The following is a 26,291-nucleotide window of genomic DNA, read 5'->3' on the forward strand; positions in this document are numbered from 1 at the left end:
CTTACCAAGCTCAAATACTGGTCTGTAATTACCCACAGCAAATCAAGATGTAACAACTGGGTTTGGAGATGGGGGATGGGGGGTCCTCATGAAGGCAATGAGGGTAAAATGCAGTCATTATCCTCATCCAGTGTGGTTTCATCCATAAAAGGGCAGACAAAGAATGAAGATCGTGTAAAGACTAACAAAGAAGGCAGACCTTGGAAGACACAGTCCTGCCACATTGTGGCCTCAGAATTATTAGAAAATAAATATCCACAGCGGTGATGGCACTTTTCCTGGGAAGAGAAATACTAACATCTACTCACCTAGACAGGCACCAGAAAGAGACCAAAGAAAGTATCCCATCCAAGCTAAGTGTGATGAACCCAAGTTTATTGGGCTCACTTATAAGATCATGGGTGGAGTTGTTTACAGCATAGATCATCACCAAAAAAGTCCCACCCCTAACGTGGGTGATGACCTCAGAACTGCATTACTGGAATCCCCTTCCCAGTAGACCTTCTACTATATACTGGAGTATCTCCCAAGACAACATACAGCTAGGGAAGGAATGGGTGGAGTGATTGACTAGAATCACAGAATGAGTGTTCACAGGCCCAATCTTGTGAGGGTCTCATGGAATATGGGCAATCACTGCTGACTGAATTAAAAGGATAATGGTCAATTTCCACAACAGTTGTTGAAGTCTTCCCACATACCTACATAGAGTATTATTAAAGTCATCCCTGGCCAACTAATCCAAATGGGGTCCACCATTTTTAATTTATCTTTTAAAGATGTTTAAAAAAGAAAACCATGTTAAGGGGGAAAAAATCACAAATGTACTGCATCAAGGATTCTTTGTCCTTTCAAATAAGGTCTTGAAATAACAAATGCAGGGGATAGAAGGCAACTCCCATGCCATCCTGTCTGTGGGTAAGTGGACATCCCAATAGAAGAAGCTGGTAGTGGGGCAGTAGAGGAGCACTCACAAGAGAATAAGTATAGTGGCTTCAAACCTCCAGGTCAGTCTGCCTACAGCACTATGGAAAGCCATGCAAACAGAACTCATCCCTCCCCTATGCTGCTCCCGGGATATGACTCCCGGACAGGACTATTACTTTGCCAGTTAGACTGGGAAAAAATGTTCGCCTTCAGCTGAGATGGAAGACAGGCTACAGGAACCCTCATAGTTACCCAATAAGAAGAGCTTTCCTGAGAATGACGATGCTAATAGAGTGGGAAAGGATCAACTGATGTACAAGGACACTACCACCTGGCTGGCAAACCCTGCCCTCTACCCTAAACTCTCAAGCCCAGGGACTACGCTGCCCTTCCCCCAGCTGCCCTTCCCTATATAATCCTGCCATTTTGGCTACATTTGTCCTTTTTTACCCTTTACCTCCTAGCCTCTTAGACTTCTGATCTCTTGGTTCTCCCCTACCCACTTCTCCTCATATGGCCCAGTTTACGGTCATGATCACTATGGACTTTCCCAGATGTCTCCACCTCTGGATATGGTCTCCCTCATATCTGCAATAAACCTTCTCCTCCACCATATCTAGGATCAGTTATGTCTTCCTTTTACCTTTTTTCAATCTACCCCTTCTTCTTGTTAAGGAGCATTCAGGTAGAACAATTAAGAATGCTTTATGATGCAAATTCACATCATGCTAGCTACCCCTGGAGGAATGGGAAACCCTCCAGATCTAGCAGGAAAATACCACATTACACCAGCCTAGTCTATACCACAAAATCTAAAGCAGCATTACCACCATTTATTAGTCAAACAATACTTTTGGGTTTACCATGAAGTCCTGAAGATGCCTTAGGTGCAGTGGGTGCTGAAGAAAGGCAAGTCCCAGGCTAGTGAGAGGCAGAACTGTGACAATGTAGCAGCACTCAGCGGACACAGTACCAGTGTCCTTCAGCACCCAGAACCTGGAAAGCCAGGAAGACCTTCTTCATCTGGTTTCAAATGGGAACTAGAAATGTCCCAGGAAGAAAAGAAGGAAGGAGCTGAGCAAGCAAACAAAGTAACCAGTAAGTAGGAAAACTGTGACTGGGGAATGAAGGGGAGGAGATGAAGCAACTGGTGCTAGAGATGGTTCAGAGCAAGCTTTGTGTGGCCCATAAGGTAGCTGTTTGCCAGTCACTGGTTATGAGCCAGTGAGAATAAATGCACACAACATTCTAGAAAAGTTCTTATTCCTCAAAGATGAGCTATAAAATCTGTCTTTTAGGGAGTAGAATGCCCTACAAAAAAAAAAAAAAAAAAAAAAAAAAAAAAAAAAAAACACCTCTGCTATCTAGAATGGCTTACTCCAGATTATGCAAAGAATGTACCCATGTACCCACAGTCCAGCAGGAAGCTTCATGGCAGTCATGAGGGCAGAGAGCAGATCCCTGGCCAGGCTCGTAATGTGAAGCACAGCACAGATGGAAGAACTCTGAGCAGTCTGCTCTTGGACCTATGCAGCTGCCACAGGAACCACTTGTGCAGAAAATAAAATGTTTCTCTAATATGCCCCTTAATGAGTATCATCCAAAATCCAGGACAAGATTGTTCTATGACCCTGGGCCCATACAAACAAACCTCCAATGAGACAGCTTCAAGGCTACTTTACCAACTTCCTGTCCCCAACACAGCCAAAGGAAAAAATGCTATTTTTAGATTGTGGCTGGGTCACAAGTGGACCTTATTCCAACGAGGCTGCCTGTATGATGAGTAACGATACTCATCTTCAATGTCAAGCTGAAGTTAAGCCAATGATTAAGACTGGAGAAGTTTTCAGAAACATCTGTTGGCCTCTGTCCTGTGGCAACAACTCTAGCCAAAGATTATGAGACAATGCATACTGCTACACTTGAGTAGGTCCTCCAGAAAGAAGTTCAGAACCTGAATTTTACAATGCGCCATTGTCAGAAGATAGAGCCTACTGTGAGGTTACTGAGTCAAAGCAGTGTGTATTAGCTACTTTCTTCTTTGTATCGGCAATGATTTTGCTAACAGACCCTAGCTGTTTTTTCTCAAACCTCGTTAGATATTTGTGCTTTTGTCAATCTCACCTGACCTGACCTCCCTTGAAACCGTCCGCTCATGGGTTAAGTGCTTCATATGTAAGGGCCTGACTTAAATATTGCCTCTGCCACTGAGTTTCAGAACAACTCCCACTTCTGGTTCCCGTGAATACCTTCAGCTTAATACCCACCAGCATGCCCCCTTGCTACTTGGCCCCAGCAACTCATTTGTAGCTTCTGTTCTTCTTCACTGGGCACACATTTTCCCAACCTCTCCAAGCTGTCTTTCAAAGGCAAGAGCAGAAGTCTCTAGGTTTAATTCATCATGTGTCTGTCAAGGGATCTCTAAGTGCTAGAAACTTATGAGATGTTACCATGAAGTCTAAGATGGGTGTAACCTCACCACACAGCAAGAGAAACAGAGTAAGAATACTGAGTGATGACAGCAGGCAGACGTGAGGCTTTGCTCTAGTTTGGGCATTGCCTCCTGTCACTGTTGTCTCATCTTAGATTCACTATGCCTGAAATGGAATACTATCTTTTTCTTTGATCCCTTCAGGCTACCAAGCAGCATGCCTTGTGAGCTTCACCTTTTGTTACTGCCTTTTTATCATTTACTTCCCTCCCCTGGTCAAGGACACAGATGAATGATCACTGCACCTCTATTCCTGCACATGGAAGAGTCTGGTGGATACTGGCTCCATGAATGAAGAGAACACTAGAAAGACATGGAGTGTCACAGAGCCTGTAGTCTGGAAAGACAGATTGTAACCAGACAGGTAAGAAAGCAAGTGGAGGGTCTAACTCAGCAAAGGAAGTGGTATCAAAGTCATCTAAGAGGGACAGCAAGGATCTTGGAGTTACACAGGCTGAAGGCAGGGAAGCCAGGGCAAGGTCAGCCCTCAAACAACCAGAATGATGAGACCTAACCACTAAGAGCTGAGGCCTGGTAACCTGGGCAATTGTCAATTTTGTATCCTTCAGGTGTAAGAATGAGCCCCCACATCTAAAGAGGGCTGTAGAGATGTAGTCACTAAAAGCAGCTCTGAGTAATATGAAACAGACTGAAGCAGAGTATGTGGAAAGACCGAAAGGAAGCTGAGGACAGAGTCTAGAATTAGGGGGAGAAGAATGGAAACAAAGGCTGATGGTGGTGGAAAGCAGGAAGCCTGAACTCTACTCCTACCTTCCCTGTGGAAAATCCGCCTTACCTCACTGGCCTCAGTATCCAAGGCTCAGGGATGATGGAGCTGGTCTGCAGGTTCAACTGGCTCCTTCAGGCTGAATGGATGAAGGAGCTGATCTAGGGACTCAGCTATCTCCTTCAGACTAAATGGTGTCCCAGCACAACTACTCTGATCACAGGGAGAAGCTGTCCATGATGACTTATGGCCCGAGAAGCCAAGATGAAGCAAATCAGATCAACATAGATGGGCAAAGACATCTACAGGGCAAGGGTCTCTTCCCTGATCTTTTCCCACTGAGACAGGGTCTCTCCCTTCAATCCTGGAAGTCCACTTGTTCCTCCTAACACAAAAGCCACATCCCCATTCACAGTCGTGCCACAGTCATCATCAGCAGAACTAGAGATGCCAACATCCCCAATGACTCTGAGGCTTGTACTGAAAATGCTTTTCAAGTCATTTTCAACACATCTTGGCATCTGAATGTGAACCAGCTTGAGAGCACACCCATTCTTCTCATTCCCAATAACTTATCCCTATATATCCAGAGGAAAGAGCACAGAGCCCATTCCAGTATGGCACCTCACTTCCTTTTTACAAAGCCATCATACAAAGATGTCCAACACACAAAGATAAGCCTTGAGAAACTTCCCTTTGCTGATCTGAAATGTCCATCACAGATTGAAAATGAAAGCTCTGTAAAATGGCCTAGGTACCCCAAGTTTATCCTGGTTACACCTGGATCTGCGGAAACTTTCCCCTCCCTGATCACTCAGCCTCGACAATAAAAACAATGTTACCCTTTCATTCACTAAACAGATCACTGGGGGCCAACAGTAACTACTTACTTCAGTACAGACCTACTAAGCACCAGTCATCACACTAAAGGTAGAAAAATATCTACCCCTTATCCCTCCCTCTGCCTGTATCTCCCAAGGAGAACCGTAAATGCCTTTCCCAGATGACAGCCAATACCTGTCATCAAAACTGGAACACACTGTTGGCTTATTAAGAATCCACACAACTGTTCTGGAAAGTAAAGGGAGGGGGTGATAATGGCTTCCAGTGAGCCCCACACGTTAACCTTATTCAAAAGAAGAAATATACATCAATGTGTCTGATGCAGTAGCCATCACTAACAATAAAATAATACTCAAAACCCAATTCCTTTATTTAAAAAAATGTAAGAAATGCACACAAGGCCGTACGCTTCAGCAAATCATCCTAATTCTAATGCCACTATGGAGAGCTGGAAAGATCAGCCAAGCCCTTTCTTTCCAATTGGCCTTGGTAATTCAGAAAAAGACTGTTAAGAGCAAAGCTCTCCCAGTAGTCAGAGCTCCATTTCCTTCAGCGTCTGCTGCCTATCCAAAGCAAAGCCCCATAATATGACAAGAGAGGCTCAAATTATGGGTGAGACTGTACTTTCCATTCTACCCCAGCCTGTGATTACCTGCAACTCCAAAATTACCTCTGTACCCTTAACTGCCTCCATTTCACTCCATTCCTAAAACAAACTCTCTTCTAAGTACTTGACAAGAGGTAAAGGAACATGTGTGCACACACGCGTACACACACACACACACACACACACACACACACACACACACACACTTCCATTTTTTTCCTGTAGAATTATAAGACATGAACCAACAAGATGGAACAGTGGGTAAGGGCACCTGCTGCCAAGCCTGACTACCTGAGTTCCACCCCTGGGACCTATACACTGGAAGACTCCCAGGAGGTGTTTTGACCATTTAAATAACTCCTTTCCATAACTCATCAAATACTGGGCTTCAGGGCAGGTGAGCCTAGTTGGCTATCCACTGAGACATTGTAGCTTATGTCTCAAAAGTCTCTGATATTACCTAACAGGTGAGTCTCCTAAGAGTGTCCATCAGGATTGTATTCATGAAATATTTTCAAATATAATAAAGGAGCAGCTATTAAATGGAAGCCCACAATAAATCATTTTGTAAAATAAAAATCCTTTCATAGCTCCAACAATTACTTATCTTAAATTACTTGGTTTTTAACAAAAGATTTTTATATGCCAAGTTCTGAAATACATGACTCCCCAATTTACCTTCAATATTAACATAACACAGACTCTCAGATTCATGTTGCACTTGAGATTTATTCTTTCCAATAAGCATTGCACTCTTCCCCCAGGGAAACCAGAACCTACTCAGGCATACTCTTCCACTCTTCTTGACTTGATTTTCACACTTTCATCTTTACTCAACCTCTCCCCTACAAAGTCAAATGGATGGGCTTCCTTCTGACGGTACCAGGCACAAGACTATAGAAGAGCTAATTCTTGTTGTGATCTACTTCACTTTGAAATAGTTAAAATGGTCAACATTGATTTAGCTTTGTTTTCTTTTTATCACAAAGCTCTTCTTTCTCAAGTAGTAGCTAAGCATTAGTATAATATTACTGGGTCAACTATCTGCACCGTGCCCAAGAAGAAAGCAAGCAAGAAAATATTTTCATATGTTCATGGCCTCGTGTAGGAGGGGTTTTATGAAGTTTGCCACCAAGAGCAAAGGCTAACATTCTTTTTGAAAATACCTTTGCACTGGCCAGGTCTCTTCCCATTTCAGGGCAGAAAGCCAACATGCTACTTATCAATCTAAGCCTTACCACTAAGTAGCTCAGGTTGGCCCTTTTCCTCTCTGTTCTCTAAACTGTTAGGTGTAAGGTAAGCAATGCCTTACTGACTAATGGTAGCCAGAATCTAGAGAACACCAAGCACCTGAGTTGACTTAAACCAATCCACTCAATACAGGCATAGAAGGTTCAAAGCAAATGGGCAAGTACTAATACACATCTACACACACACACACACACACACACACACACACACACACACACACCCCTTTTAATATGTCTGTCCCAGCTCCTGCTCTTAAATAAATAGACTAAGAGGACCTGCCATTAGGTTTACAACCAGCAGCAGACAGAAAGCATTAAAAATTGTATCTAGAGCTGGAGAGATGTCCCGGCAGTTAACAGCACTTGCTGTTCTTCCAGAGGACCTGTGTTCAGTTTCCAGAACCCACAGGCAGCTTACAACTGTGTACAATCCAATTCCAGGGAATCCAGTATCCTCTTCTGGCAACTGGAAACACAGGCATGCATACAGTGTACTTTACGTTCAGGCAAAACACTCATAAACATAAAGAAAAACTAAATCTTTAAATAAAATTTAAAATAAAAATTGTGACTACATTAAACAAGTAGACTTTTTGCTCTGTCATTTACTTTCTAAAGATCACACTATAATAGGCATTTATGTGCCATTTACATTGGGGTAGGTATTATAAATAAGGTAGAGGTTATAAAACTATATAGGAGGTTTATATAGTTTCTAGCAAACACTATCCCATCTTATAAAAGGAGCATGGATGCCTCTGAAAATTGATACTAAGAGGGAGGGACCTAAGAATCAATCCCCTACAGGTACCAAGAACAACCACCACAACACACAAAGGTCGACAAGACATGTACAGGCACACTCCCATTTTCAGCATTGTAAAACTCTTCCAACAAAGAAAGTTGAGACTAGAATGGAAATGGTTGTAACACTGGAACCTGTTCTGGTGGGAAACAGGGCCATAACTCTAACCAGAACTAAAGGTAACAAAATGAAGTTATTCTAACAGAAGGCAGTTTTGCCCTCACCATACTGTATTATGTGTTAAGTAACTGAGCTCTTTTTCCCACTGCTGTGTAATCACACAATGAAACCCCAGATGTCATTCATATATACAGAAGCCAGGCATAGGGTTGAGAAGGGACCCTTTCTTTATTTGCATTGCTAATAGCTTTGAAAGGACAGGAAAAAGCCTATATGGAGAACAATGAATGCCAAAACATTTGTCGATTTAATAACAATATGGGGTAATCAACTTGCAACTAGTATTCGTGGAACTTGCCCAGCAACCATTCTTACCCCCTTCTGGTTGCACAGAACATGAGGCTAAGGCACAGTCTCTAGCATGGGTCCCTCTTAAGTTACTGACCTCCCAACTCCAAGCTTTCCTTTCCTAGAACTTCTCCTTTTCTAGCTGCCATTCCATGTGATGTACAATGGGGTACATGCTGCTCTGTCCCTCTTATTCCCACTAAAATAAGAAATTCAAAGTCATCCTTTAAACACACCTTCACAGTAGTACTTAGCTGGCAGGAGTGGATAGCAGTCTGCTACCTCTGATCAAAAAATGAGCCAAATGAAGAGCCTATCTATGACCTCTGCACAGGGTAAGGCACACATCACAACATTTAGAATCAATCACTGCTTGCTAAATTAGACATCTTCTAAAATATATATGAGAAAACTGAACTCTACTGGAATCTGCATACTGATTTCCAAATATCAACATCATACTGTCCAATACACAAGACTACAGCAGTGAAGCCACACCCCCAATCCATCATTGTTCCTGCCTCTCTGAGAATTTCTACCCACAAGACACCTTCACCTTGTTCACCAACCCTATAGAAGGCCAACATTCTATCTCAGCTTCTTCCTCCATCTCTGTCAAAGGGCTTCCCTCAAACTCTTAAGACCCCCTTCATGCCTTAGGACTAAAGCCCAGATGCTCTCAGGCTTTCACTGGTTGTTATTCAATGACAACTATAACAGCCTCTTCCAATTGCTTACCCCTTGGTTATATTGCACCTATGAGAATCAATCTATAAAGCCTTAATAAAAGGATAAGACTCTATGTTAATCATTTTCCTAGACCACTTTAGCAGTTCCCCTTAAACTACCGACATATGCATTATACTTTTGAGTAAAAGGTCACAGATGCAATCTAACAGACACCAGGGTTCCAAGCAATGAAATAACTTGCAGAATTTTACAGGTTCCAAACAAAGTCTAATTCTACACACTGAATCAAGCTTAAGATTCCAGCAGGACCTAGATCTTGGTGTAATTTGTCCTTTGGGTACCAGAATTAGATTCTTCCATCTTACCTTGTGTGTCTTTCATAAGAGTTAGCTGCTATGCATAGACCTGGGCCAAAAGGCTTTGTTCTTAAGGGAAATACAATTATCTTCTAATTCTGCTCCAAGAATCCCAGACACTAATGATTTAACACAGTCAAAAGTGCAGAGAGCATCTAAGTCCAACCATGCTGTCAAATGATATGTTACCATCTGTGTAAGGAATGTACTTTTGAGAAGATGGCAGCAAGAAACTTGATGGAATTAATTTCAGAGATGTTTTGAAGAAGTGCTATTTTTGAAAACTGGGCTATATAGCCCAAAAGTTCCCCAAGAAAGAGGGGCTGGATATGTAGCTCAGTAGTAGACAAAGCATTTGCTTAGCAAGTATGAGGCCATGGGTTTGAACTTGAGAACTACAAAGGGGATGGGGGGGATAGGTACAAGCAATGTTAGGAAATTTAAAGTTAGCATGACCCAGTGTTAAAAAGGTAGAGTTTTCGGGAGACTGACTTCCCAAAATGTATAGCCCTTATATACATAAATGAGTCTCCCCAGATTTTCCCATAATATTTTGCAGTTAACACCCAAGTTGTCTACATGACACTGTAAATTAAACCAGGCCCACCATCCAAATATTTGGAATCCTTTCACTAGTTATGATCATGAGCTTTAACAAGAAGCCATTCTTGTTTCTAGCATCTGTTCTAGATCTTTGTACTTTGGTGGTTGAATAGAAAACTAGTCCCCTCTTGTAGGTGGCTGGAGGACAGAGAAAAGCAGCCTTCTGCCTTTAAGCATTGACTTTAAAGAACACCTCAGGAATGGAGAACCTAGGAAAACCTAGGAGAACTAGAGAAGATTAAACCTTTGATTTTATTTCTAAGGCTCTTCCAGTTTCAACTTAAAAGCCAAAGGAATCCATATCCTCTCACATCAAAAATATCAGTCCACAATTGAGACCACTTTGCAGGCAGTCTGTGCTGACCCAGACTGGAGGGAATCTCTGCTAGGGGAGTTTGCTGCCTTACTTTGACACTCTGTCAAATCCTAACAGCTTCTGGCCCTCTGAATGGAATTAACTGGCCCCAACTAGATAAATGTGTGTTCTCCTCAAGCAATTTTCACAAAGGTAAAAAGTGTTCTTCAAAACTAAAGGTACACAGGGCGTTGGTGGCGCTTGCCTTTAATCACAGCACTTGGGAGGCAGAGGCAGGTGGATCTCTGTGAGTTCGAGGCCAGCCTGGTCTCCAGAGCAAGTGCCAGGATAGGCTTCAAAGCTACACAGAGAAACCCTGTCTCGAAAAAACAAAAAACAAAAAAAAACCTAAAGGTACACAAAAAATGTGTGAAACCCTCATGCATGTTTTCCTTTAGTTTTTTCTCCCCACTGAGGCCCCAGCACACTGGTGAGTAATTCATTCATGTCACCCACTTGTTCTTTTCCTAATTTGGAACCTTCCCCTATGGTAAGTATATCAAAGGGATCCTGAGATGGGAAGGCAGTTGAGGCAAGGAGGAACATTAGCCAGAGAATAAGCACTTTAGGTCCCCAGTGGTGTCATTACAGGCATCTGCATTTAGGTGATGTGCCACCCCCACCCCATCCCATCCCTGTGTCCCCTTGAAGGGAGAAAGGATCTGAGTTCTCTCTTGGGACACTTACATAAGATCTTGTAAAACTTCCTGTGACATTTGGGGGAAAAATATAAGCTGTTATTTCACTCCCTCAGGAGATCATTTTAATGGACTGAGTGACAAAATTCACGGATTCAGAATTCAGAGCAGAAACGTACTCAACCGAGGTACAACAGCACAGGACAGGGAGAAAAAAAGCATCCCCATTAAACAGGGTCACCCAGAGGATGGACTGGGTGTGCAAAAGACAATCTGTTCCCTCAGACGTGACCCATTTAACAGCAGATTATTTCGAGGAAGCGCATAGATTTAATCTCACACAGGCAAACACATGGCTTGTGCAAAGAACTGTGGTTAAACAGAGGGAGCATTTCAAAGCAATGAACAGCATAACTTCATGATGCACAAACTTTAGTCATCATCCCAACCGCAAAAGCAATGGCATTCACAAGAAGCTCTGGCTAAACCCTGATCACTACCAGAAGTTTAGTCTAAAGGTAAAGATTAGGTATATTGGTTGGGTGTTCCTCCTGGAGGTATCCAAATGTGGAACTACATCCCCAAACTGTCCTCTCTTCGACCAATTGGAAAGAAAAGTTCTCGGGGCATCCCATCATGAAAGGCAGGTGTGTGAGCAGCGCAGAACGCGGGAAGGGTCCCAGGGTGGTGGGACACACACACACACACACACACACACACACACACACAAACTGCCTAACTGGGGGCACCGGAGATTTAGGGTCTTTCACCTCCTGCTTTTCCAGCACTCAAAGCCAAGTCAAAAACGGTGTGCCGTCCCCCCCACCCCCGCCCCAGCATCCTAAGCACACCGGGCACCAGCCACAGGTTTGGGTAACTTGTCCAGCACTGCTCACCAAAGCTCCCAAAGGAGGTTCTCTCTCACCCTAGGGTTCTTACCTTGGCCTTGGCTACCCTCAGGTAGAGGAACACTCCGAAAAAGCTGAACGGTGTGGTGACTCTGACGCCTACGAAATGCAGGGGGTTCGGGTCGATATCCGGTGCTATTTTAACCCGACCGTCGGTACCGAGCACAGACTTCGGCACAGCCTTAGGCTCCAAATGCTACAGGAAAGATCCGCGTAGCCGCGACTGAACACTGTCTCCTCTTTCTCCTCCTCCTAGGCTGCTGCCGGGAACTGTTTCACGCCAGGACTCTTCCAAGCCGGGGACGCCTCGCATAGGCAGGGGCAGCCCTGGGTTGGGTCCCGGGAACCAGCACCAGGAAGAAACGCAGAGCGGCCGCCCTACCGGCTCCACCTCCCGCGCTCCTAGCCGCTTAGCCCCTTCAGGGCAGGGCCTGCCCGCAACCCTCCCGGCGAGGCGCCCCGGCTCGGGAGCAGCGGCGAGGCAGGGGGCAGCGCAGCCGGCCCCGGTGACGAGCACAGCGAGCGAGCACAGGGACCAGTGGTGGCAGCTCGCGGTGACCCTACCCCCGGGCCTGCGCGCCTGCCTGCGGCTCCTGGAGAAGCGGGCGCCGGAGAGGGCCTCGCCCTGGCCTGGCGCGTGGGACCGGGGACTCGGGGCCGACGTAGGCGCCCCTTGGAAGGTCACGGCTGCCGGGTGGCGGCGAGCGGGACGCAGCACTGTGGGTGCGGGGAATCCGGGCGGACGGCCCCCGCCGCTGCCACCGCCTCAGAGACGCGCCGGCTTCCCGGGGCGCTCGGGTTCGTAGCCGCGCGTTCGAAGCAGCCGCTGTGGGCAGTCTGTAGCCGCGAGCGGAGGGCACGCGGTCCCCGCTTCCCGCGCACGTTCGGGCGGGAACCTAGGTGCAAGGACCCGCGTGGGAGCGCGCTGGAGGACGCTGGGGTTCGAGCTCCAGGCTAGTCCAGCAGCCGCCGCGTGCGTAGAGCGTCGGGCTCGCTCAGCAGCTGCAGTCACTGTGTGTCTGTGTCATGTCTGTGCAGCTGGGGTGGGGGGGGTGCAATCCGGGGCTGGATTCCGAGCGAGGGCGGGACCTGAGCCTGCCTCGGGGCCCCACCCCCATCCCCGTGACTGCACGGACGACCAATGAACAGCGCCAGAAATGAGCGTCTCGAGTGCCCGCCCTGTCTAGGCTCCGCCCACGGCCAAGCACCTCCCTAGGCTCCTTGGCTTACTGGAACCCAGAAGAAAGCAACACCCGGAGCAGGGATCCCGGGCCGGGTCTCAAGGAAAGGGTGCTAGCTGGAGCTCCCCTCCCTTCTTTCCCCACTCCGGCGGCTCCCGGCTGCTCCGGGATTGGAGGAAAGAGGGGGAAGGGAGGCAGGCCGGATCCGCAGCTGCTGTTGTAGGGATGCCTGCCGGGAGAGTCACCGGGCCACCCCTTTTACAAAATAGCGGTCTCTGGCAAGTAGGAAGTTTCCCTTGGTCTTTCTTCTGCTGGGGACGCGGCTGCCCCATAGGTGGGCAGGGTACGGGGCAATTGGAGCTGCCAGAAGTCCCTCCTGAAGGTTTTGACAGCATGTTTGGATTCTGGATCCAAGAATCCTGTGCAAGACTGTTTTTTTCAGGGGGGAACTGCATTTTTGTGTCCTCTTCAATACACACATAGACACACAGATGTGCCCCTTTTCTAATTTTATTCTTGCTCAAAAACCCTGCGTGCAATGTCCCACTGGAGGGATTTCCAGCCTTCTGGTGTTAATGACGAGAGTGGGGATGCGGAGTCTCCCCATGTAGCGGAAGAAGCGTGTGGATTTGGTTACAGTAAAGGGGATTGGGTGTCATGGGAGAAAATCCCATGAGGCTGAAGCAGAGTCTGGGAGAGAAAGGGGATGCCGGCGGGTGGACAACTCCGACTGGAAAACCGATCCAGCTCCCGGATTTTCTCCTCCACTCGGTCCAGGGGCTTCTGGGGTCCCCTTCCCCGGAGTCCTCCACTCTCCCCAACCCTACCAGCCACTGAGTCTTTGCTATCCCTGCGCCTCTCTAGGCAGGCAACCCGCCCAGTTTATTTTAAGGGCTGGGCAGGATGGTGAGTGGAAGGGTGCGTGAGAAAAGGCCGCCTAGATTCGGACTCCGTGCTGACCATCCTACCCGAGGTGGGGGCACCATTTTACCCTGGTATTCTGGGATCTGGTCCCTCTCAGATCCACTCCACCCCCAGCTCTGGCCTTGATACCTACACCTTTTGGCTATCTTTTGACCTGACCGACACTCTCCCCCCTCTTCCGGCCTCTAGAAGCCAAGACCCATTCCATCACCAGCAGGGTCTCTCCACTAGTTCCCAGTGCTGTTTACCTAAATAAGAAGTAGCCCCAGTCGAGGAGGATGCCAAAGTATGGGAGCGGTTGCACAGCAAAGTCCCTGGAGAAGAAGTAAAAAACGTTTGCTTTGGATCTTCCGGAAAGTTAACTGTGATGCAGAGGTCCTGAAGTCTTTGCAGGAATGAGTCTCACCGTGAGAGATAGCAGATCCTATCTGGTGTTGATGTAATTATTGTGTCGGAGAAGAACATTATATGATAAAGTGTTATCTAATATTCTAGAAGCCATTAAAGCGTCAAACTTTAATGTCAAGCCTTTTAGATCTAAGGCAGTTCAGTGTTTCCTCTGATGTACAGCTTTATTTTAGAACTCCCAGAAAACAAGGGGATCATTTTATTTTTATTTATTTGTTTTACAGAACGCCAGTCCTTCCTACTCGCTTCCTCCACCCCCACACCAGCTTTTACCCTGGAACTGGGTAAAGTTAAACCAGGAATTTGTGCTTTCTTGGGTTTTTTGTTTGTTTGTTTGTTTGTTTGTTTTGAGACTGTGTTTCTCTGTATAGCTTTGGAACCTGTTCTGGAACTCGCTCTTTGGAGCAGGCTGGCTTGGAACTCACAGAGATCCATCTGCCTCTGCCTCTGGGATTAAATGTCTGTGCCACCAATGCCCAGCTCTGTGCTTTCTTTTTATTTATCGTCTGGCTTCCCTTCATTAATAAAAGTGCATTTTACAGTGCACTAGCACGTTAATAGGGGGAAGGGACGAGAGTCCAGGAATTTACAAGCAAAGGAGGAAATAACCGAATTAACATCAAAGAAAAGAATGTGGGAAAGGAACATCTTCATTGTAATAACCCGAGTGGTGTCTTATCTAGATTTTTGAAAAATATGAGCAGGGGAGGAGAAGGGAGTAAGGTCTACTGGAATCAGTGAGGTACCTATTTACTAGGAATTTAATGAGGTTGGTTAGCATGGCCTGGTAACCTCCTAAAATGCTGAAATGTTTCCCCTCTATCAACTCAAGTTTCTAGTTGTACACCAGCACTGTTGTAATAGGCTAAAGGTTAAGTTTGTTAGACTATAATATCCCACAGACAGCACTGGTTAATTCCTATCATAGGAAGCCTCACAGTTCAAGTTTTTCCTTTGGAAAATTATAACGCTCATCCCAATCTTAGAGAGTGTGTGTGTGTATTCTCAAGTTGGAAGTGATTGCCTAGGAATTTGACACAAACCAATATATAAATGTCAAAAAATGATTTTGGCTATGACATAATATAGCATGAGGAATACAGAATAAAAATATGTAAGGAAATATATCTGCTATTTCTAAAGAAACAGCCCAGGTTTGCTAAAAACTAAGGAACAGGAAAGTATTGTACCCTCTAAACCAACTGCTATTTATCCTCACACCAACATTGCACCCGTCACTGAAAAGTCTGACACACACAGACACACACCACACTCACTCTATCTTCTCTCTTCTCTCTTCTTTCTCCTCTTTTGGGTCATACAGCACTAATCTTAAGAAACCGGGGATGGCTCAGAGGTTAAGAGCACTGGCTGTTCTTCCAAAGGCACCGAGTTCAATTCCCAGCAGCCTCGTGGTGGTTCACAACAATCTGTAATGAGATCTGGCGCCTTCTTCTGGCCTGCTGGCATACATGCAGGCAGGATGCTATATGTGTAATTAATAAATAAATCTAGGAAGAAAGAAAGGGGGGAGAGAGGGGGGAAGGGAGGGAAGGGAAGGAAGGAAGGAAGGAAGGAAGGAAGGAAGGAAGGAAGGAAGGAAGGAAGGAAGGAAGGATAAAAGAAAACTGGAGGTATTAAAACAGCCACTAGGGGGCCCTAAAGGCATCTCCAAAGAAGAGGGAAGTGAGATGTCTCACCTCCCTGGTTTCCCACCTTAGATTTTCTGAGTATCTATTGCAACTGAGATTAAAGAGAAATCAGAAATGAACATGGTATGGAGACCAATCAGGCCATTGGATTAGGAGTCAAGAATTTTGTTTCTGTCTTTTCTGACATCCGATGCTGTCACTCCTTCACAAAAGAAATTTTGCATCCATTGAGCGCAGCATCTCAAAGTCAACCCAGACTGGACTCAGACTACGATTTGGGGCCTTTATCTGAATATGTGACTATTCCTCAAAAGCTGGGTAGTTAGATGACTGGATATTTGCAGAGAGGATACCTAGCAATTTGTATACCAATGCACCCAATAGAAGTCAAGCTGGCTTTAAAGCCTTAGAGCACAGGCCTGGATTTGTGTGTGTGTGTGTGTGTGTCTGTGTGTGTGTGTGTGTGTGTGTGTGTGTGTGTGTGTTTGTCTGTGTGTGTAGAGATCAAAGTCCGATTGAGTGCCTTCTCATTGTAGTTCACTTTTCTTTTTTTGAAAAAGAGAAGAGAGAGAGAGAGAGAGAGAGAGAGAGAGAGAGAGAGAGAGAGAGAGCGCTTAACACTGAAGCTGAGTTCACTGGTTTAAATAGACTGGCCAGAAAGCCACAGTTTCCTCTCTCTACCTCCTCAACCTTAGAATAACTTAGACATACACTGCCATGCCAGTTTTTTGTGTGGGTTTTAGGAAACCTAACTCTGATCCTCATGTTTGCAGAGTAAGCACTTTACCAAGCTGAGCCATCTCTCTATCCCCACCTTGCAGTCTGGGTTCCAGTGAGTTAGTGATGGCATTAGTGGGGTGTTGGTACTGTAGGAAGGATAAAGACAACTGATACTTGAATACAGAGGGAATGATTTAGGTTGGACTCTTCAGCAGGAGACAATGACCAGTCAATATCTTAATAGTGTTGCATTTGTCAAAAACAACTACATATCAGGTAATCTCGGTAGATTGAAACCTCTGACACTTATATGTTCAGGGGTTCAGAATCCTAAGAAGTCATATCATCTCTGTCCCCATCTTACCACTAATTGAGAGTCAAATAGTTTCCTGGTAGCTCAGGCTAGAGAAACCAAATTATTCTCTCCAACCAATGCTGGAGAAATAAATATCTGTAAACAATATTCTATCTACACATGTTTCAAGTGAAAATTTAATCACCAGGCATGAAACATTTCACTCTCATTCTGGCCAATAATCAAAAGACATTCCTAGGCAAAGCAAAATGAACCCATCAGGGGGAGATACAGGGCAGAAGCCACTTGGTGAAGAATTAAAGAATGTTAGAAAATCCATCAAATTAACACTAATGGAAGTGGGATTTGAATATAATTTAAATGAAAACAAAGCAAGTCCAGAAGTGAGACATGAAATAGAGAATGTGGATAAAGTCTTTCTGTGTGAGATGAAAAAAATTTTATGTTCTCGTCATAATGTTCATTAAGCAGGCTAGATATGGGTGATCCCAAAATAGCATTGTTAACTTCTGGAAGACTTGCTACCTCAAACTTCAGAGCCTGATAATTAGAATGAATTGCCTCTAGATGGAGGATGCCATTGTCTGTAGGAGTGAGGGTGTATTCATTCCTACAGACAATGGAGTGAGATCACCTGCTGATTCAGTAGGTGTAAGCTCTAGCCTTGGGGTCTGCTAAGCAGAGTTGTCCACAAAACACACTTTGGGATATAGAACACATCCATTAACAGTATCCATCCTCCTTTTCCTGTTTCTCTTTGTTAGGATACCTTGAAGAGTAAAAATTACTAGCTGTCTATAAGAACATGGGCTTGTCACCTTGGGGGCTCCGTGGTGGGACACACACACACACACACACACACACACACACACACTTATGTTGTTCTCTTTCCCATCTCTCTCCCAGTGGGGCATGGAATGACCTTTAAATATGTGTGAACTTGCTGCAACCACCTGCAATCAACTAACCTTCCTCTTAGGGAACCTGTGGCACATCCCAGCTTCCACTTAGAGCAGTGGTTCTCAACTTTCCTAATGCTGCAACACTTTAATACAGTTCCTAATGTCATGGTGACCCCCCAAATATAAAATCCTCCTTTATGGTTTTTGCCTTTATAAGCTTGTCACAAGTTTGGGTCGGGGTCGAACTCCTCTGAGCCTTGACCCCAGCATGCTGGCTTGAGATCTCATTCAATTCCTTTTTCAATAAACTTCCTCGTGTGATTGCAGCAAGTCCGGTCTCAGTGCCTCACTGGGTGCGCGCTATTCCTGAGATTTGAGTGAGGGTCTCCCTTCGGGGGTCTTTCACCTTAAAAGATAAACCCAGAGGCAAGTATTTGATATTATGAAGCTAATTTGGGAAGTGACACTAAAAAGCAGAATGGAGTGGTTTCAGTGTGTTGAACTTCCAGTGTGATCATGTACATAGGTGGGCCTTTAATAGCTAAGTAAATCATGAAAGAGCTGCCCTCATATATAGGATAAATGGCAACTTTATAAGAATGCATTAGTTCGTTCTTATCTACCCTTCTGCCATGTGAGGACAATATTTCCCCCCTTTCTTTGCTCTTCCACATCCACCATATAAGAAGACACAGTTATTTCCTGTATGGTATGAAGAAGACTCTCATCAGAGAAAGAACGAGACTTGAACTTGGACTTCCCAGCCTCCAGAAATATGAGAAACGTATTCATATTGTTTATAAATTACCCCATCTCAAATATTTAGTTATACCAGCACAAGGAAAAGAAGTCATGGGTAAGGATATGAGGAAGTGAAATAAAGAAAGGGAAAAAACTAAAAAGGGGTTAATGAAGAGGTGCTCAGCCTAAGTAAGTGAGGGTGCCGAAAGAGATGGTACAGAATAGTACCACCGAGAACTTTCTATGCAAGGGGAATGATTTACTTGGTAGTCATTAACTAACCCATGGGACTGTTGAATATTTGAAAAGAAGTTACTGTTACCTTTTACTCAGTTAATTGATTTAAATTAAAGCAGTTATGCAAGGCTTAGTGGCTGCTATGCTGGACACAGTGTAGGAGCCCTCTAGGAAGCTCAGGACTCCAGAATCTTTTCCCAGACTTCGGCCACCCCAACCACCATGAGGTGGCAGAAACTTGATGCAAACAGCAAGAGGCTTTAATGAAAGGTAGACTTTTGTAAAAACGGGCTCTCCCAGCATGCAGGCTAGAGAGCAGTCCTGTCCCCCAGGCACAGGCGTTTTTAAAGGCAAAAACCATAAGCTTAGGGAGGGGCCTGGCCTCTCTGTCCATTGAACCCATGAGTCATGGGTTCCTAGGAGGCCCTTTGTCTTAAGAGGAGGTCTGGGAATCAGGTAGCCTCCTGACCCCACCAGTTGTAAAACCTGCAAACCTCAGGATGTGCTAACTAATGGTAGCTATCTCTTTGTTTCACAGGGACCCTTAATTGTTAATGATTGACACATTGGCTGGTGGGGCAATCTGTTTCCTTCATGAGCCCTTCTGGGAGGGTGGCCATCTGGGAATTCTTGGTACCCAGTTATCTTATGGCCTTATAAGGGAGTAATTGCTGGTGGCTGGTAAATTCCAGGCACTAAGTCATAGTAGTAGCCTTGGTCAGTTTCTGGGCTATATTTCTTTGCTAATTTTTAAGTCTTTCAACAGCAGATGTGGAACACAGCTCAGAAGTATCCCACCAGTTAGAAAAGCAAGAGCAGCAATTTATCCGTCATGGGTTAATGGTTGCCCCTGGCAACTGACTGACTTCTGGGGTTTCCCCTGTGCTCCTACAGCCAGAGAATCACCTCAGCAGAGTTACAGGTGCTAAAGGTAGGAATGTTTCAAGGTACATGAAAACTGCCCACCATGGGTAGAAGTGATCACCAGGGTGAACCTCAGGGAGTGAAAAAGACAATGACAGCATTTGCTAAAAGAAGTGCTATTGGGTATAGCTTATGGATGTAGCTTAGTTGGTCAGCCTATGTAAGAGAGGCACACAATCCTGTCATCCCAGCCACTCTAGAGCTGGAAATTGGAAGAACGGGACTTAAAGATCAGCCTAGACCTCAGCCAGCTCCAGGTCCACGAAGAATACATTAGACTCTGCCTTAACATGACAAAAACATTTGTTAAAGAAATCATAGTTTTAGTTTGAAGGTTCAACAAAACTGGTTCGGGGTTAAGGAAATAGCCTAGGCTGGTGCAGTAGAAGTGAGGTGCAGGGTTCTTGTTTGAGATGGTGGACTGCTTTTATTGTTCCATTGCCATCAAACTACCTCTCAAATCCATTGTTTTTGTTTGTTCAAAGTCTCATCTCACTTCAAACCCTCATCTCTCACCTGGAATATAGTAAAACCACTGCCCCATCCACAGCCTCTTTATATACCTTCTTTTCTATTTCTTTATTTACTTATTTATTTGGACAGGATTTCACTATGCAATGCCAGCTGTCCCCAAGCCCCAGTCCCCCCACTTCTACTTTCCAAGTGCTAGAATTGCAGTTATATACTACTGTACCCAGATCCTTCTCTCACTTTTAAGTTCTAGCCATATTACTTTCATAAACTGAGTCCATTTCTAATGTATTTCTGCTTATGTGTTGACTTTCAAAAGTATTTGCAATTCCAGTTTAAATACCAAAGTATTCCTTGTGGTTGAGTCAAAAGGAGGAAACGAGGAACAGAGCGAAATATCTAAGTAATCAAGAAGTAATAATGTGCTGAACATATCCACTCTGTTCTTGTCTAGGCTCATTCAACCTGTTGAAGCAGCCTCTGAGATGGCTACTATTAGTGCCACTTCACTGCTTGCAACTAGGTCAGAAAATAATCCAGTGACTTCCAAACCAGTATACAGTAAGCCATGGTGGAACTAGAATGTATTCTTCACTACCATGCCACCTAGCTTCTATACAGTCACACCAGTGACTAGATAAGGATTCAAGATTATCCCTTACATTTTTCTCTCAGTGTCTAATAATAATATAAATATCTTTCACCAACCCTCATTTTTGAGAGTCTCATGAAGTTCACTCTGGCCCTGAACTCATAGGCATGTAGCCAAGGATGACCTTACGCTTCTCATTCCCCTGCTTCCACCTTCACCCATGGACAATTTATTCAGTGCTGGAGATAAAACTGGAGCCCTTGAATGCTAGGCAGGCACTCTCCAGATGAGCAACATCCTCAGCTCCATCTCATCATTGAACCTCCACTCTCTAAGGTGTGCCTCCTTATTTCTCTTCCATGTCACTGACCCAGCTTTCCATATGCTCTCTTCTACCCTTCACTGCTCCATTATATATGTTCACTTTTCTATTTCCAGTTAAGTTCCTCTTCTCTTTCTCACAGTCCTTATTCATGCCATCTGCTCCCTCTAAATCTCATTTTCTTTGTCTTGACATCTTGGCCTTTTAGCTCCAGTTTATTGATGTCAAGCAGAGTGTAAAATATTACTTTATTTCCTAGAGTAAATCACTTAGAAAGAATTCCTCTTTCCTTGAGCCTTTAAAATAGTTTTTCCTTTCTCTTAGTCTGTAGTAGTTTCACCTAGCTTTGTATGGTTACTGTTTCCTTCCCATCTATCCTCAAATAGGAACAAACAATATATGTCTGGGGTTTGCCAGTTTTCTATATTGATGGCATTCCTTTAGCCCAGCTCTCAAAGTGGTAATTGTAAACTGTTTTTCAGAATGACAGCTGGCCAGAAGGTTGATACATACAAATAGCTCCTGGCCCAAAGTTCCCTGCCTAGATGACTTGCTCCTTGTGTGGTTTTCTGAATTAAGAGTAAAACTCTTTCCTCACCACCTGGGTTTCTACTATTCAGAACACATAGGGTGTGTGAAATTACAGCTCTTTCTTTCTCTTCTTACAGTGCTCTCCTCCTCTTCTGCTTTGCTGCTGAGCAGTGCACCATGCAGGCGCTGTTGGGTCAAGATCTTGAGTTTCTCAAAAAGAAGGTAGGTGGTTTTTACTGGCTAGTAGAGATGGCCTGTGACTCTGAGATTCTCCTTTCACATAAGCAGCTGTGAATGTGGTAGAAATGATTCAATGCCAAGTCCACTTATATAGCTTCTTCTTTTTTTGTGATCACATGAGTATTTCAGCAGAAAATAGTGAAAGACTACATGTGATTGGCATAAAGCTCTTTCATGTACTCAAGAGAGAAGGCTCCAGTCTAGTTTCCTCTTGTACCATGGCTCTGGAATCTTTGTTAATAAGCAGTGGTCTAAATGTCTGATGCTCAATCTAGTAGTTTTAATGAAAAGTCATTACATCTTTCCAACACAAACAGACTAGGGTAGGGGGGATATGGAAATTCAAATATTGCTTCTTTTTTTTTGGAGTTTAGGAAGACAGATATAGACTAGGAACACCACCAAAAACCCAGCAGATAACCCAACCAAATGGTTGCTTTTGATTCATACTCCCACCCATTGAGAATAATGTGATAATGAATTAACCTTTCTTCTGCCCTACTACATAGATAAAATCCACTCTGGAAAGTTGTGGAAAACATCTCTAATGGAGAAACAAGAACATAGTCTAACACTATGCATTCAATGAGGGCTAAGCCTACTTTTCCAACTTTGTGGCAATAATGAACTGAGTAGATGTGTTCTCTCTCATAGAAGCTATCATCTAGTGGGTGAGACAGCATAAGATAAGCAATACAAACATATCTTTGATTATTGGTTGGTTCAAATGATACAAAAGAAACAAAGAGGGTATGATGGAAAAGAAAAAGAAATTAAGTTCAGGATAATCTTTGTGAAGAAGAATCATATTGGCTGAATATAATGTAGAAATTATTCAAGCAATTTGTGAAGACAAAGAGCATTCCAGCTGGAGGGAACAGCATGTGAAAAGCAATAAGGCAGCAGAACTCAGGGTGCTTGGGTGACTAAATGAAGGCCAGTGTATCTGGAGCTTATTGAGTAGGAGGGAGACTCTTGAAGAAAAGAATGGGACATGAACAGCTGTTTGGGATATTTAGGAAACAAAATCAACAAAAGATGAACAAATTGATTGCCAAGCAGCAGTGTGGTCCCATTGAACTTAGCACAAATTAGTGCTGATCTGAGGCAGTACAGTTCTGGGACTTCCTCCAGCAGCATTCTAACATTCTGCTTATCTTCAGTACTGTGTCTGTCGGAGAGATTCAAGAAACCCAACTTCACCTTTTTGTGGTGGTCCAGCTGATGCTCTTAACTCTGCCCTTCTCTAACTCTGGCTATGCAGCCTGCTTAACCGCCCAAGTAGGCTGACCTTGAACTATAGTCTGGGATCCTTTACCTTACACAGGTAAGTGATGTGAAAATCACCCTTCTCTGACTCTGAATTGAATTGGTTTATGTTGTTCTCTTTCCCATCTCTCTCCCAGTGGGGCATGGAATGACCTTTAAATATGTGTGAACTTGCTGCAACCACCTGCAATCAACTAACCTTCCTCTTAGGGAACCTGTGGCACATCCCAGCTTCCACTTAGAGCAGTGGTTCTCAACTTTCCTAATGCTGCAACACTTTAATACAGTTCCTAATGTCATGGTGACCCCCCAAATATAAAATTGTTACTTCATAACTATAATTTTGCTACTGTTATGAATTTTTATTATTTTTATAATTTTATTTATTAGATTATACATATTCATCCCCGCCCATTCCCTCATACTCTCATCCTCCCATGTTCCTGACCAAACCCTCCAACCCATCCCCAAACTCCTACCCAGGAATAGTGAGACCCTCCATCAGGGACCTTCAATATCTGTCATATAGTTTGGGGGAGGAACTAGGCCCTCCTTGCTGTATCTGGGCAGCAATAGTATCCCTCCAGAGGGAATGGGCTCCCAAGGTCCATTTGTGCTCTAAGGATAAAGACTGGTTCCACTGTTAGAAGTCCCATAGACTGTCTTGGCCTCTTAGCTTCCACCCACATGCAGAGGGCTTGGTTCCGTCCAAAGCTGTTTCCCCAGATTTAAGACTAGGGTCTCCATGCTCTCACTTGGTCAGGTCAACTGTTTCTGTGGGTACCTCCAGCACAGTATTGGCTCCTTTTCTCATCCCTCCTCCCTCTCCACAACTGGATTCCAGTAGTATGTTTCAGTGCTTAGCTGGGGGTGCCTGTTTCTGCTTTGATCAGGTACTGGATGAAGGCTCTAGGAATGGTAACCAAGGTGGACATCAATCTCATTATAGGGGAAGGGTATCAAAGGCATCCTCTCCACTACTGCCTAGATTCTTAGTTGGGGTCATCCCTGTGGATCCCCTAACATTTCCCCTGTGCCAGACCTCTCTCCAAACCTGTACTGTCTCCCTATATCAAGGCATTTCCTTTCTTGCCCTCCTCTATTCCTGTATAGTAAGAACTTTGAGTCTTTAAAGAAAGAAACTAAACAATATACCAGAAAATGGAAAGATCTCCCATGCTTTTGGATAGGTAGGATCAGCATAGTAAAAATGGCAATCGTGCCAAAAGTAATCTACAGATGCAATGCAATTCCCATTAAAATCACAACACAATTCATCACAGACCTTGAAAGAATAGTACTCAACTTCATATGGAAAAAAAAAAAAACAGGATAGCCAAAACAACCCTGTACAATAAAGCAACTTCCGAAGGGATCACCATCCTTGACTTCAAGCTCTATTGTAGAGCCATAGTCCTGAAAATATCTTGGTATTGGCACAAAAATAGACAGGTTGACCAATGGAATTGAATTGAAGACCCTGATATTAACCCCCACACCTACAAACACCTGATTTTTGACAAAGAAGCTAAAGTTATTCAATGGAAAAAAAGAAAGCATCTTCAAAAACTGGTGCTGGCATAACTGGATTCGGACAGGTAGAAGATTGCAGATAGATCCATATCTATTGTCTTGCACAAAACTTAAGTCCAAATGGATCAAACACCTCAACATAAATTCAGCCACACTGAACTTCCTAAAAGAGAAGGTAGGTAATACCCTCAAATGAATTGGTACAGGAGACTGTTTCCTGAACATAACACCTGTAGCACAAACTGAAAATGAGAAGCTTCTGTAAGGCAAAGGACACAGTCAGCAAGACAAAACACCAACCCACAGATTGGGAAAAGATATTCACCACCAAGGGCTGATTACCAAAATATACAATGAACTCAAGAAGTTAGCCACCAAATCACCAAACAATGCAATTAAAAAGTGGAGTACAGAACTAAATAGAGAATTCTCAACACAGGAATCTAAAATGGCTGAAAGATACTTAAGAAAGTGCTCAACATCCTTAGCCATCAGGGAAATGCATCTCAAAACCACCCTGAGATACCATCTTACTCCTGTCAGAATGGCTAAAATCAATAACACCAATGACAATCTATGCTGGAGAGGATGTGGAAAAAGAGAAACACTCCTCCATTGCTGGTGGGAGTGCATACTTGTACAACCACTTTGGAAATCAGTATGGTGGTTTCTCAGGAAAATGGGAATCAGTCTACCTCAAGATCCAGCCATTCCTCTCTTGGGCATATACCCAAAGAATGCACATTCATACAATAAGGACATCTGTTCAACTATGTTCATAGCAACATTATAATAGCCAGAACCTGGAAGCAACCTAGATGCCCCTCAACTGAAGAATGGATAGAGAAAATGTGGTACTGTTATGAATCTTATGTAAATCTCTCATATGCAGGATATCTGATATTGTACTCCCAATGGAATCATGACCCCAGAGGTTGAGAACTATTGATATAGAATAAAATCCATAGTCCAATTTTCTAAACTATTTGCCCTTATTTTATCCAAAACACCCATGTAACGTTCTCATTCTGGAAACAATAAACTGCAGAATAGATAAGATCCATATGTATCTTTAATTCTACCAGTGGAGTGAGTGGAGATATTTCATAGGAGTCACCTAATCTCTTACTGTTACAATTGAAACTAATTTCCCATGTTTTAATCCTTGGTAGAAAACAGATAATACTAGCCATAACCCTCCCCCCAAACACACACACACACACACACACACACACACACACACCACGGAGGCAATGTTCATATCCCCCCCCCCCACACACACACACAAATTAAATCACCCTGCTCAGACTTGACTTTGCCTGATTAATTTAAACCCACAAAACCTTTCTTTTGTTAAGTCACGTATTTAAGTCCTATATATTTAAAGAAATTTCAAGGGTGAGCCTTGCTGTTTACCAGGGTAAATGCTTTCTAAAAAATTCTAAAAGCCTCAAGGACAGTAATACCTTGCACCTTTTTGCCACTTACTGTTGTTCTGCAGTGCTTTTTTTGTGCAAATGCATTATCTCATTTTGTCCACTTAACAGCTCTGAATTAAGAAAAATGGGTATTATCTTCTCTCGAGGGAGAAAATAAGACTTGGGCTTGATTTACTCCTGTAGAGGTTTGGGATCTTGTTGCAGCATCATGAGACTTCAGC

General features: G+C 44.0%; 1 protein-coding gene across 14 annotated transcripts in view; it reads right to left on the bottom strand.

Annotated features, from left to right (window-relative positions):
* Positions 1 to 12,605, bottom strand: part of Large1 (LARGE xylosyl- and glucuronyltransferase 1) — a 520,809-nt gene extending 508,204 nt beyond the window's left edge. For all 14 annotated transcript variants that reach the window (XM_035442501.1, XM_027410534.2, XM_027410533.2 and 11 more), the window contains exon 1: positions 11,700 to 12,605. The gene's annotated coding sequence lies outside the window, so the exon portion shown is untranslated. The remainder of the gene's footprint in view (positions 1 to 11,699) is intronic.
* Positions 12,606 to 26,291: the final 13,686 nt, after the last annotated feature.

Source organism: Cricetulus griseus, chromosome 3 (genome assembly GCF_003668045.3).
Source record: "Cricetulus griseus strain 17A/GY chromosome 3, alternate assembly CriGri-PICRH-1.0, whole genome shotgun sequence".
NCBI lineage: Eukaryota > Metazoa > Chordata > Mammalia > Rodentia > Cricetidae > Cricetulus > Cricetulus griseus.